This window comes from Chiloscyllium plagiosum, chromosome 20 (genome assembly GCF_004010195.1).
Source record: "Chiloscyllium plagiosum isolate BGI_BamShark_2017 chromosome 20, ASM401019v2, whole genome shotgun sequence".
NCBI lineage: Eukaryota > Metazoa > Chordata > Chondrichthyes > Orectolobiformes > Hemiscylliidae > Chiloscyllium > Chiloscyllium plagiosum.
In genome coordinates, this window is record NC_057729.1 from 964,720 (window position 1) to 978,163 (window position 13,444).

At 44.3% G+C, this 13,444-nt stretch overlaps 1 protein-coding gene across 1 annotated transcript in view; it reads left to right on the top strand.

Annotated features, from left to right (window-relative positions):
* The first annotated feature begins 352 nt into the window (after positions 1–352).
* LOC122559937 (transcription factor HIVEP2-like) overlaps positions 353–13,444 on the top strand; it is a 72,050-nt gene continuing 58,958 nt past the window's right edge. The window contains exon 1 of the mRNA XM_043710046.1: positions 353–896. The gene's annotated coding sequence lies outside the window, so the exon portion shown is untranslated. The remainder of the gene's footprint in view (positions 897–13,444) is intronic.

Consider the following 13,444-nt stretch of genomic DNA (forward strand, 5'->3'; position numbering starts at 1 on the left):
AGGAAGTTGCTTTGCAAATTATCATTACTTGATGACCGGTTTTGCCAGCGAAACTGGCAAAATTTCAACTTTCTTTCAACTTGAGCTCTTTGCACAGTGATCAGGAGCAGGTATTCTCCCTGACTCAGTCTAACACCTGCACCATGATCAGAATCAGGAATCCTGGGTGATGTCACATCTCTTTAACCCAGGTTTCAACGCTGGCTGTTCAAGATTCTCCTCTCTCTCATGAGGTGCTCACTGGACAATGAATTGGAACAGGAGTCCAGAGTGATTTCCTTTCTCTGTAACCTAGAGATTCGAAGGCCGGTTTTACTGCTTGTATTGCCGGTGAGCTGAGTAAGGAGTGAACGTCATAGATCTGGATCTGCCTCCTCTTGTTCCAACACTCTGATCAGATTCCTGAAATATCGCAGTTGCTGCTTTATTTGGGTTCTCGACTCATCGCAAAGTCCTCCATTGGAGCTACTCCCTGTTGGTGATGTGAAGCTCCGTTAGTAACTTGGAAACTGTTTACACAGTTCGATTGAGATTGCCAGCATATTTCCCCACCGAATCTGGGAGCACGGGAGCACGGTGGGCTGATCAGTGCTGTACTATGTTTCACAGAATGTGGTGATGATTCCCTCAGCCCTTGCTGTGTGGTTTGAAGCCAGGCCTGTCATTATGTACACCCACACAACCCCTGCTGGAAAACACTCAGTGCTCCAAGACTCCAGTCTGCTCGGCTTAGCTCTGAAAACACTTCCCACACTTGTGTGGGCAGCAGTGCTGCGGACATATGAATAGACGACAACCTTCATCAATGTGAAGAGTGAGTAGGAAGTGGCTGTGCTCCAGATTAACCGTGAAGCATCCGCTCCCCTCAGCAGCAAAGCAACACCCAGCATCAGCAGGTTAGAGGCATTGTGTGTGGGTCTTTCTCCAGTCTCAGCTAAAACTGCTGCTATCCTTCAGCTTCTTTTACCATGTTCTGATCTTGGCCTTTGCTATTTCTTGTGTAAGAGGCTGAAAGGTAGAATGGAGTCCTGATTCTTTCAGGCTGTGGAGATTGCAACCGGGTCTGTTGGTGGGCAGGAGAATTCACCAAATAACATTACTGCAGAAATCGCAACAGTTAGCCTCCTACTTTGTTGGTGAAACATTTTCTCTCAGTATTACACGCTCTGTATCAAATCTCTATTATAAAACATTTTTTTCAAATTTCCAGAAACCTAGTGAGGACTAGTGAGGTTTGGAAGGTGGGGGGACAAATGAGAGAGTGTGAGCAGGAAAGAGAGAGAGAGAGAGAACGCAGAGGAATGGTAGGCAGAGAGAATGATGAGATGGAGGGAGATAAAGGCAAAGTGAGGGAGAGAGACCATATCAGCCTAAGGGAGAGAGGGAGGGAGGTAGACAGAGATAGGGAGGTAAAGAGAAGGATAGAGGAAGAAGCAATGTCAGAGAGAGTCAGAGTGTGGGAGAGGGACAAACATATTAACGTGGGAGGCAGAGGAAGGGAAGCAGAGAAAGGGTGGATGGGAAGAGAGAACCAGTGAAAGGAAGCAAGAAAAATGACAGAGCTGTGCAGAACAAGACATTGGTACAGATAAAGGCATAGAAAGAGAGAGGTACAGACAGAAAAAGGTACAAAATGAGACACTGGCACAGAATGAGAGATCAGTAGAGAGAGACATAAATAGAGAGAGACACTGGCAAAGAGGCATAAACAGATAGAGGTATAGACAGAGAGAGGTACAGAGTGAGCCTAACATCTATTGTTGGAAAATGTTAGAATCAGTTAATAAGGAAGTAATAGCAGCACATTTGGAAAATCATAATCTAATCAAGCATATTCAGTTTGGCTTTGTGCAAGCTAAATTGTGCCTGATTAATTTATTTGAGTTTTTTTTGAAGAAGTCTCAATCAGAATTGATAAAGGAGAGCTGGTAGATGTGTTGCATTTGGAATTCCAGGAGGCATTCAACAAGGTACCTCACAAAAGGTTAAGTTGAAAGATAAGAGCCCATAGTGTTGGAGGTTTAGTATCTGCGTGGATAGAGAATTGGCTAATGGGCAGGAAACAGTGAGTCAGGAGGGGAGTTCTTTTTCACATTGGCGACCTGTGACCTGTGGAGTTTCATAGGGATCAGTGCTGGGACCGCAACTACTTATAATATATATTAATGACTTGGAGAAAGGAAGCTAATTCACTGGAGCCAAATTTGCAGACAATACAAAAATAGGTGGAAAGGCAGGCTGTGAGAGGGATACAGACAGTTTGCAGAGAGATATTGATAGGTTAAGTGAGAAAAAAGTTGGCAAATAGTGTATAATGTGGGAAAATGTGAAGTTGTTCATTTTGCAAGAGAGAACAAAAGAACAGGGTATTACTTAAATAGAGAAAAGGTGTTGACAGCTGCAACATAAAGGGACTTGGGGTACTCATGCATAAAACACTGAAAACTCGCACAGCAGGTAATCAGAAAGAATAATGGAATGTTGGCCCTTATTTCAAGGGGGTTGGAATATGTGTAGAGAATTCTTACTGCTACTGTACAAAATAGTAGTGAGACCACACATCGGGAGTAGTGTGAACAGTTTTGGTTCCTTTATTTAAGGAAAAATATCATTTCATTGGAGGCAGATCAGAGAAGGTTCACTAGGATGATCTCTCGTTTGGGGGGATTGTCTTATGAATGATGGTAAACAGTGACTCTACTCACCAGAGCTCAACCACGATCCAATGAATGTTGGAGCAGGCTCAAGGGTCTTATTGAGACAGAGAGAGACAGAGCAAGACAGAGAGACAGGTAGAGAGTGAGATAGTACCAGAGAGATACCGAATGAGACAGTAACAGAGAGAGATACTGAGCAAGAGAGATACAGAACATGACAGTGAGAGATAAAGAGTGAGTTAGTGAGAGGCACAGAGCGGGATAGTGACAGAAAAAGGTGCAGAATGAGAGCACGAGAGAGAGTATAGAGTGAGACAGAGAGACAGAGTGAGACAGTGATACACGCAGCAAGGTAGTTACAGGAAGAGATACATAGCAAGACAGTAAGAGAGAGAGAGGTACAAAGTGAGACAGTCACAGAAAGAGATATAAAGTTAAAAATCACACAACACCAGGTTATAGTCCAACAGGTTCAATTGGAAGCACACTAGCTTTCGGAGCGACGCTCCTTCATCAGGTGATAGGACTAGTGTGGTTCCAATTAAACCTGTTGGACTATAACCTGGTGTTGTGTGATTTTTAACTTTGTACACCCCAGTCCAATACCGGCATCTCCAAATCAGAAAGAGATATAGACTAAGAGAGAGTGAGAGGTACAGAATGAAACAGAGAGAGGTACAGAGTGAGGCAGAGAAAATCAAAGAGGTATGGAGAGGGAGAATGACATTCAATGAGGAAGAGGACGATTTACAAAAAGTATTCCCCGTTCAAGTTTACTCTCTACCTAACTCATGTTCCATTTATGGTACCATAAACAGAAAAATGTGCAAAACGAGAAGGTAATAGTCGCACGTAGACACAAAACATGGTAATATTGCAGGTCTGTCACCTGTCGTCACTGAGGTAATATCCCTCTCTTCTCCAAATTAAGGGGTCAATTCTATCCACCAACACAAAGATAGGTGAAAGGACAGGTGAAATAACTTCACAGAGACCAGTATCCCATCACCAAGTCACCCTTCATTTCCACATGGGAAGTCCTTAACACTGATCCAGCTCCCTCAGAACCACCTCTCAGAGTGCCAGAGTCTCTGACAATCCTCTTTTCATCTGTCAGCCAGGACTCCCTTATTGGGCCAGAATAACAGCCCCAATCAGGGAGCTCATATTCTATGAGGGTCACCTGGCTGACCTCGTTACAATCACTGTATCCCTCCTCCTTTGAGTACAAGGACATTGGCTGGCTCTTTCTCTTGCAGTTTCTCCTGGGGTGGGTTTTAGCACTGGGTCAGGTTTCTCTGATTGTACCCTGGAAAAGGGCAGCATGTAACACACAGTAACTTGCCTGTTGTACCTGGAACATGTCTAAGGAAATTCATTCTCTTCTTCTGGTGACGAAACAGTCAATGAGGTGACATCCACCATGTCCATCTCAGATTTTGAAATCACTTGATGGAGAGGGAGAACCCACACGTTTCAACAGCCTTTCTGACTCTTCCAAGAGCAAGGTGTGTTTTGTTCCTACACGGTTTGTGAGTTTGCAGCTTTCATATAGTCCATGTGTTTGTTCAGGACCATCGCTCTTACCCAAACTTTATATGTCACTCGACCTGACCTCATGTAGACCAAGCTCTCACCCATGCAGGGCTATTTCCATGATTCCTGCACCAAACCTTGCTCCCTGTAGTATACTGTCTGTCTCACTTGGAGAAAGCCCATTGTCTGTGATCAACACTTCCAGGAGTCCGTGTATTGCAAAGGATGCAAGCAGTTTTTTATGTCGATATTCCCAAGTTTGACAATTGAACTTTATACACATCCAACTTTGAGTGGGCATCCTCAATGACTAAGACCATTAGGCCCAGGAAATGACCTGCATAGCCCATGTGTAACTGAGTCCAGGTTTATCTGGCCATCCCCACGAATGTGAGGTAGCTGCTGGCAGTAAATTTTTGTCCTTGTTGGCACTCTGAGCACTGCCCCAACAATGTGGTTATGTCTGCATCCAATTCTGGCCACCAGACCTAACCTCTCACTAACATTGTCATTTTGAAGTCCTCTGGATGATACTGGTGGAGCTTAGCCAGTATCTGGCTGTGACCTTTTCTTGGGACAATTACTCTTGCTCCCCATAATAATAGGCCATTCTCAACTGTGATCTGGTCTCATTGGGTCCAAAAAGGTTTCAGGTCTGGTTGTGATGGCCCTTTGGGTTTCCCTATTACCACCAGTTGTTTCTGTTTTGCCGGGACCAGATTTTTCTGTGTCCAACGTGTAATGTCAGCTGTGACTGGGAAGTGTGTCCAGCAAACTTAAAATCATTCTTCCAGTGGCGGTACTACCAGTGGTGTATTTGCCTGTTGGAGACAGCTCAATGCACCTGCATTTGCTACTTGACTTCTCAGATGATGACCCAACTTGTAATTATACGCATTTAGTATTACAGCCCATTACTGAATTCAGCCTGAAACTGTGGGCGGTAATGCCTTGCCTTCGTTAAGTAGACCCAGCAGGGGCTTGTAGTCTGTTATTGTTACAAATTGGCATCCATAAAGCTATTGGTGGAACTTCCTGACTCCAAATATGACCATCAAAACGTCCTTCTCTACTTGGGCATATTTATGATCTGCATTATTGGACATTTCTTTACATTGGATCACTTAGGAGCTAATACTACCTTAGTGCCGTTCATGAGCATTCGCATGTCAATACCAGATCTCGCTTGGGATCATAAGATGATAGCTGTCTCTTCAATTCCCTGAAAGCTACGTGATTTTTTAGGAATGGAAGCCAGGATGGAAGCCAGGTTATGTATGAACCTTCCGCAATAATTCACCAGCTGAAGGAAAGACCTAAGCTCTGGTACAGACATGGGAGCTGGGCACCTTTGATTGCCCTCACTTAATCTTCCAATGGGTGTAACCCGGTCTTGTCAACTCTTTAGCCCAAATAGGTCACTTGGAATGCCTGGAATACAGATTGTTCCCTTCTGAAGCATACACCTGCCTGGGAGTAACGTCTAAGGACTATGTCCAAGTTCTCTAAGTGCTCTGTATTGATCTTCCCTGTTATTAGCACATCATTTAGTCAAGTGGCCACCTGGGGTATACCTTGTAAAATGTTCTCTTTTGTCGACTGAAAAATTGTACTAGCTGATAATATCTCAAATAGTAGTCTCACGTATTGGTACAAACCCTTATGAGTGTGAATTGTGGCTTGTGTATGGGAATCCTCATCTAACCATAATTGTAAGTATTCATGGTTCATGTCCAGCGCACCCCCCCCTCCAGTAGCTATATGTATAAATCCAGTATGTGTATATCCAGCTTTAAAACCTCCACAATGGTGAACCAGCCCGTCGGACTTCACAGCCTTTGAAATCTGGACTGGTTTGATGATTCCTTTGTTTTTCAGTCTTCTGATTTCTGCCTCTATTTTTGCCTGTAAGGTGGGCCTTACAGAACCATAGAGTTACGTCCTGGTCAACATGTAAGGTGGCCTTGTCTCCTTTGATAGTTCCTAGACCTTACTGAAAAATGTTCGGCTATTTAATTAGGACTTCATTCAGTCAGCCATTTTCTAATTGAGCTGAAAATGTGTTGCTGGAAAAGCTCAGCAAGTCAGGCAGCATCCAGGGAACAGGAGAATCGACGTTTCGGGCAAAAGCCTTTCTTCAGGAAGAAGGGCTTATGCCCGAAACGTCGATTCTCCTGTTCCTTGGATGCTGCCTGACCTGCTGCGCTTTTCCAGCAACACATTTTCAGCTCTGATCTCCAGCATCTGCGGTCCTCACTTTCTCCTCCATTTTCTAACTGAAAAATGTTCAAAATGTGATTTTTTTTCAACCAATTTCACCCCATCAAACTTGGGCCTGAGCCTTTTACTACAATCAGTGGTAACTAAACCAGCTGCTTCTCGTAAGAGACCAGCACCAAAGTTGTACCCTTACTTTTTAAACATTTCCCAGTATAAAATCATACAGTGTAAAAGCAGCTCATTTGGCCCATCAAGTCTACACTGATCCTCTGAAGAACATCCCGCACAGAGCTATCCCTTCCCTCCAACCCTGCATGTCCCATGGCTAATCCAACTAACCATTCAACCTCCATTAGAACTGGGTGACCGTTTCAAACGATGTTTATTTTGATTAGTTATGATTTGGATGTTGCTCAGCAACTTAACTGTTCCAAATCAGATGCAGGTAGACTTTCCAGGGTGTGCACTCTCCTGAATACTGGCCCATGAGTTCTCTTACTCACTCTAGGCCTAGTGGACTTCTTTGCAGTCTCTGGCTAGCTGGCCTGGATCCTGAAGGATCTTTTAGCCACTTGGCTGAGGCTTGGCTTTGTTTTGGGATTTTGCCATGGGCTGACCTGGGGTCCCACTGCTCAGGTTATGTCCTGAGTGAGGCTACGCGATTGCTTTCACTTAAGTGGTGTTCCCCAAGTGCAGTCAGACTGGCGAGGGTGTCCACTTCCACCAGAAGGCCCTGCTGCACATATGCTTCATTTGCTGCATTTTTCAATGATAAAGACAGTTGTAGTCCCTGTTTGAAGTCCAGTTGGACCTTGTTAGTAAGCACTTTTGCATGGCTACAACATTAATCCCATAAACCAACTGGACTCTCAGTATCTCATTAAGGGTGAAACCAAACTCATGTGCCTCTGCCAGTCTTCTTAACCTAGTCAAAAATCCCAACATGGATTCCTGTAGTTCTCGAATTGTTGAGTAAAAACAATAATGACTCAGGATTCCTTAACTATATCTGTCAACTTTAGAAATGTTTTACTATCTGGTGCCTCAGGAAAAGTCTGGCTTCCAAAAAACCAAAAAAGGCTGTGGGTCAACAAACTGTCAGGAGAAATACTTGTTGCTTTTAATCACCCCCAACATCATTTGCTTGGAAAACATAACACATCCTTTCCACATACTGGGACCAATCTTAGATGGCAAGATCAATGAGTCAAGCTTCCCAGATAATGGCATTTTGCCAGAAGTGTTTACCCCAACTCAAAAGATGACTTATGCGAACAAATTTCTTCAAGCGCATGCTTTTCTCTTGTTGCCATTGAAATAACTCCACAGAGGCCAGTATCCTGTCACAAAGTCATCCTTTATTTACACGTGGAAAGTCCTAAACATTGATCCAGCTCCCTCAGAGCCAGTTCTCAGACTGTCCGAATATCTGACACTCCTCTTTTTATCTGTCCCTAATTGGAACAGATTATCAACTAGGAAAAAGTGAGGACTGCAGATGCTAAAGATCAGAGTCGAGAGTGTGGTGCTGGAAAAGCTCAGCAGGTCAGGCAGCATCCGAGGAGCAGGAGAATTGACAGCATTCTGATGAAGGGCTTATGACTGAAATGTTGCTTCTCCTGCTCCTCGGATGCTGCCTGACCTGCTGGACTTTTCCAGCACCACACTCTCAACTGGAACTGATTATTAGCCTGAGTCAGGGAACCCATATTCAATGAAGTCCACCTGGCTGACCTAGTTACAATCATTACAACTGGCAGTATTGAGAAAGCTGTCAGGCTGCAGAAGGATTTTGATGGGCTGAGAGAGTGGGCAAAAAAGTGGCAGATGGCATGCGATGTGGGAAAGTGTTGGAAGACTAGAGGCATAGATTATTTTCTAAATGGGGAAAGACTTTGGAAATGAGAAGCACAAAGAGACTTAGGAGTCCTAGGGAAATAACTGCAGAGAGATCGGTACGTTGTCACCAAGTCACCCTTTATTTGTGCACAGTACACTGGCTGTGGCCAGCCACTTCAGAGTCAGTCGCCTGATTTGAGAACACAAAGAGCATACTACAGAGAAATGTCTCAGTTCATACAGTAAATTGAAGTCCACATAGGATGCTGCAAATATGACATGACAAACTATGGAGAACACTGTGCAAAAGCACATCGCATTTTAAACAGTAAGTTCTAGTCCACATAAAGATCGTGTCTCAGCCATGATACATGGCAAAGTCACTATACATCAGACAAATTGCTGAAGAACAGAGGCATTGACATAAACATTGTGTAGAAGCACATCTCATATCAATCAGTAGTACAACATTTTACAGACATACACACATTCTTCAAGCTATCAATCGGCCTACACACAGGCCAAGCTATTGGTGGGAGTACACACAGACCAAGTTATCAGTCGGCCTACGCACAGGCTAAGCTGTCAGTCGGCCTACACACAGGCCAAGCTATTAGTCGGCCTACACACGGGCCAAGCTATCAGTTGGACTACACACGGGCCAAGCTATTGGTCGGCCTACACATAGGCCAAGCTGTCAGTCGGCCTACACACAGGCCAAGCTATTAGTCGGCCTACACATAGGCCAAGCTGTCAGTTGGACTACACACGGGCCAAGCTATTGGTCGGCCTACACACAGGCCAAGCTATCTGTTGGGTCAGCTCTACATATCGACACAGAGGCAAGGTACATGTACAAAGACACAATCTAAACACAAAAACAGAGTCCATACATAATGGCAGAGTCCACACATGAAGGCAGAATCCACACAGGGCAACCTAATCTTGTTTTTTTTCCCCTTTTTCCTCTTGCTTTCCCCCACACTACTGTCAAACAGTGTAGTGCTTATTTATTCCCCCGCACCCGCACCCATATCATGTGTGTGTGCAGATGTCGGATGCGGTGAACAAAACTGATTATATTTTATATCAGCCAGCTCGAAGTCAGTCACAGAGTCATAGAGTCATGGAGATGTACAGCATGGAGACAGACCCTTTGGCCCAACTCATCCAAGCCGACCAGATATCCTATATTAATCTAGTCCCATTTGCCAGTACTTGGCCCATATCCCTCTAAACCCTTCGTACTCTTAGATCCATCCAGTTGCCTTTTAAATACTGAAATTGTACAAGCCTCCAACACTTCCTCTGGCAGCTCATTCCTTACATGTACAACATCTGAGTGAAAATGTTTCCCCTTAGGTCCCCTTTTTGTCTCCAATCACCGTAAACCTATGCCCTCTAGTTCTGGACTCCCCCACCTCGGGGAAAAGACCTTGCATAGTTGCCCTATCCATGCCTCTCATGATTTTGTAAACCTCCATAAGGTCACCCCTCAGTCTCCGATGCTCCAGGGAAAACAGCCCCAACCTGTTCAACTTCTCCCTATAGCTCAAATCCTCCAAACCTGGCAACATCCTTGTAAATCTTTTCTGAACCCTTTCAAGTTTCACAAAACCCTTCCGATAGGAATGAGACCAGAATTGCACGCAATATTCCAACAGTGGCCTAACCAATGTCCTGTACAGCCGCAACATGACCTCCCAACTCCTGTACTCAATATTTTGACTGATAAAGCAAAGCATACCAAACGCCTCCTTCACTATCCTATCTACCTGTGACTCCACTTTCAAGGAGCTATGAACCTTACCATTTTGTGTATAAGTCCTGCTCTGATTTGCTTTTCCAAAATGCAGCATCTCGCATTTATCTAAATTAAACTCCATCTGCCACTCCTCAACACATTGGCCCATCTGATCAAGATCCCATTGTACTCTGAGGTAACCCTCTTCGCTGTCCTCTACATTTCCAATGTTGGCGTCATCTGCAAACTTACTAACTGTGCCTCTTAAGCTCACGTCCAAATCATTTATATAAATGACAAAAAGCAGTGGGCCCAGCACTGATCCTTGTGGCACTCCACTGGTCACAGGCCTCCAATCTAAAAAGCAACCCTCCCCTACCACCCTCTGTCTTCTACCTTTGAGCCAGTTCTGTATCCAAATGGCTAGTTCTCCCTTTATTCTGTGAGATCTAACCTTGCTAACCAGTCTCTCATGGGGAACCTTGTCAAATGCCTTACTGAAGGTCTTATAGATCACAGCCACCGCTCTGCCCTCATCAATCCTCTTTGTTACTTCTTCAAAAAACTCAATGAAGTTGGTGAGACATGATTTCCCACGCACAAAGTCATGCTGACTGTCCCTAATCAGTCCTTGCCTTTCCAAATACATGTACATCCTGTTCCTCAGGATTCCCTCCAACAACTTGCCCACCACTGATGTCAGGCTCACCAGTCTATAGTTCCCTGTTTTTTCCTTACCAATTTCTTACATAGTGGCATCACGTTAGCCAACCTCCAGTCTTCTGGCACCTCACCTGTAGTCATTATACAAATATCTAGCAAGGGGCCCAGTAAGTGGTTCCCTAGCTTCCCACAGAGTTCTCGGGTAATCCAAGATGGAGGATGGAAAAATTGTGATTGTAAGATCTGCTCCTTGTTTGAGGTATTTCAGGGGTTGGAGGTGACTTCCTCGAATTCCAGAAACTGTTTTATAAGCTGTTGCATTGTTTGGAAGCTTTATGGAAAAAGGAGTAAAAGACACAGCACTTTTACAAGGGAGAAAGACAGACAAAAGGCAGCCACTGCATGGTCTCTGTGGGAGAGAGAGAAAGAAACCTACATTGCTAACTAACTCAGCAGTGAATCTGCCTTTGCTGTTTGAATTCATGCATCTCTGGACATTGGAGTGCGTCTAGGAAAACGTAACAAACAGCAAAATTCACAACTGATCTTGGAGGAACCTGTGTGGGAGATCTCACAGCACAGGAACAGATAAGTGCATAGTTTTTAACATGTAACCTTGCTGTAAGACTACAGTAGTGAGTAGAGTGGGTTCTTTCTTGATTATGTGTTTATTGAAATCTGTCTCTTGATTAAATTTTAAAAGCATAATCCATAGCAAGTAAATTCGCCTGGAGCAGTGTTATTTAGAGCAATAAAATGGTGCTGTTTTCTGGATTTGTAGATTGTGAAGGAGCAAAAATGGCCTTTAGTAGAGTGATATGCTCTTCCTGTCATATGTGGAAGTTTAGGGAGAGTTTCCATGTTACTGAGGATTATGTCTGCAGGAAGTGTCTTTATTTGTGAATCCAACTGGATCGCACGGATTGGTTGGAGTAACAGATAGAGGCAGTGAGGAACTTACAAGTGCTGGGGGTGTGATGGATGGCAGTTATAAGAAGAGAGAAAAGCCACAGATATAGTCACATAAATGAGTTAACCACAGGAAAGATATGAGAGGTAGGCAGGCAGTGCAGGAGTCCCCTGTGGCTATCCCCATTTCAAACATGTATGCTGTTTTGGAAAATGTAGAAAGTGATGGACTCTCAGGGAAATGTAGCATGAACAGCCATGTTTCTGGTATTGAGACTAGCTCTATTGCAATGAGGGGTACGTCAGGTTCCAAGTGATCGATTATGATAGGGGGACTCTCTAGTCAGAGGCACAGATAAACATTTCTGTGGCCAGCAGCGAAAAATCAGAATGGTGTGTTGCCTCCTTAGTGCCAGGATCAAGGATGTCTCAGAGAGGGTGAAGAATGTTCTCAAGGGGGAGAGGGACCAGCAGGAGGTCATTTGTAACCAATGACATGGGAAGGGAAAAGGATGAGATTCTGAAGGGAGAATATAGAAAGTTAGGCATGAATTTAAATAGGATGTCCTCAAGGGTAGTAATATCTAGATTACTCCTGGTGCTACGAGCTAGTGAGAATAGGAATAGTAGGATAGAGCAGATGAATGCATGGCTGAGGAGCTGATGCAGGAGAGGAAGGTTCACATTTTTGGATCATTGGTATCTCTTCTGCGATAGAAGTGACCTGTATTAGAAGGATGGATTGTACCTGAATTGGAAGAGGACTAATATACTGGCAGGGAGAATTGCTAGAGCTGCTCGGGAGGATTTAAACTGGTAAGGGTGGGGGGTGGGGGTGAGCCCAGAGATATAGTCTTCCCTGAAGTGAGGAGATTTTGAATAGACAATAGACAATAGACAATAGGTGCAGGAGTAGGCCATTCTGCCCTTCGAGACTGCACCACCATTCATTACGATCATGGCTGATCATCCTTAATCAGTATCCTGTTCCTGCCTTATCTCCATAACCCTTGATTCCACAATCCTTGAGAGCTTTATCCAATTCTTTCTTAAATGAATCCAGTGATTGGGCCTCCACTGCCCTCTGGGGCAGAGCATTTCACACAGCCACCACTCTCTGGGTGAAGAAGTTTCTCCTCATCTCTGTCCTAAATGGTCTACCCCGTATTTTTAAGCTGTGCCCTCTGGTTCGGCACTCACCATCAGCGGAAACATGTTTCCTGCCTCCAGAGTGTCCAATCCTTTAATAATCTTATATGTCTCAACCAGATCCACCCTCAGAGTTCTAAACCCAAGGGTATACAAGCCCAGTCGCTCCAGTCTTTCAGCGTAAGATAGTCCTGCCATTCCAGGAATTGACCTCGTGAACCTATGCTGCACTCCCTCAATAGCCAGAATGTTTTTCCTCAAATTTGGAGACCAGAACTGCACACAATATTCCAGGTGCAGAAGAACCTCTTTGCTTCTATACTCAATCCCTCTTGTTATGAAGTCCAGCATACTATTAGCCTTCTTCACTACCTGCTGTACCTGCATACTTACCTTCATTGACTGGTGTACAAGAACACCCAGATCTCTTTGTACTGCCCCCTAAATTGATTCCATTTAGGTAGTAATCTGCCTTCCTGTTCTTCCTGTTCTTGCCACCAAAGTGGATAACCATACATTTATCCACATTAAACTGCATCTGCCATGCATCTGACCACTCACCTAACCTGTCCAGGTCACCCTGTAATCTCCTAACATCCTCCTCACATTTCACCCTGCCACCCAGCTTAGTATCATCAGCAAATTTGCTAATGTTATTACTAATACCATCTTCTATATCATTAACATATACTGTAAAAAGCTGCGGTCCCAGTACTGATCCCTGCGG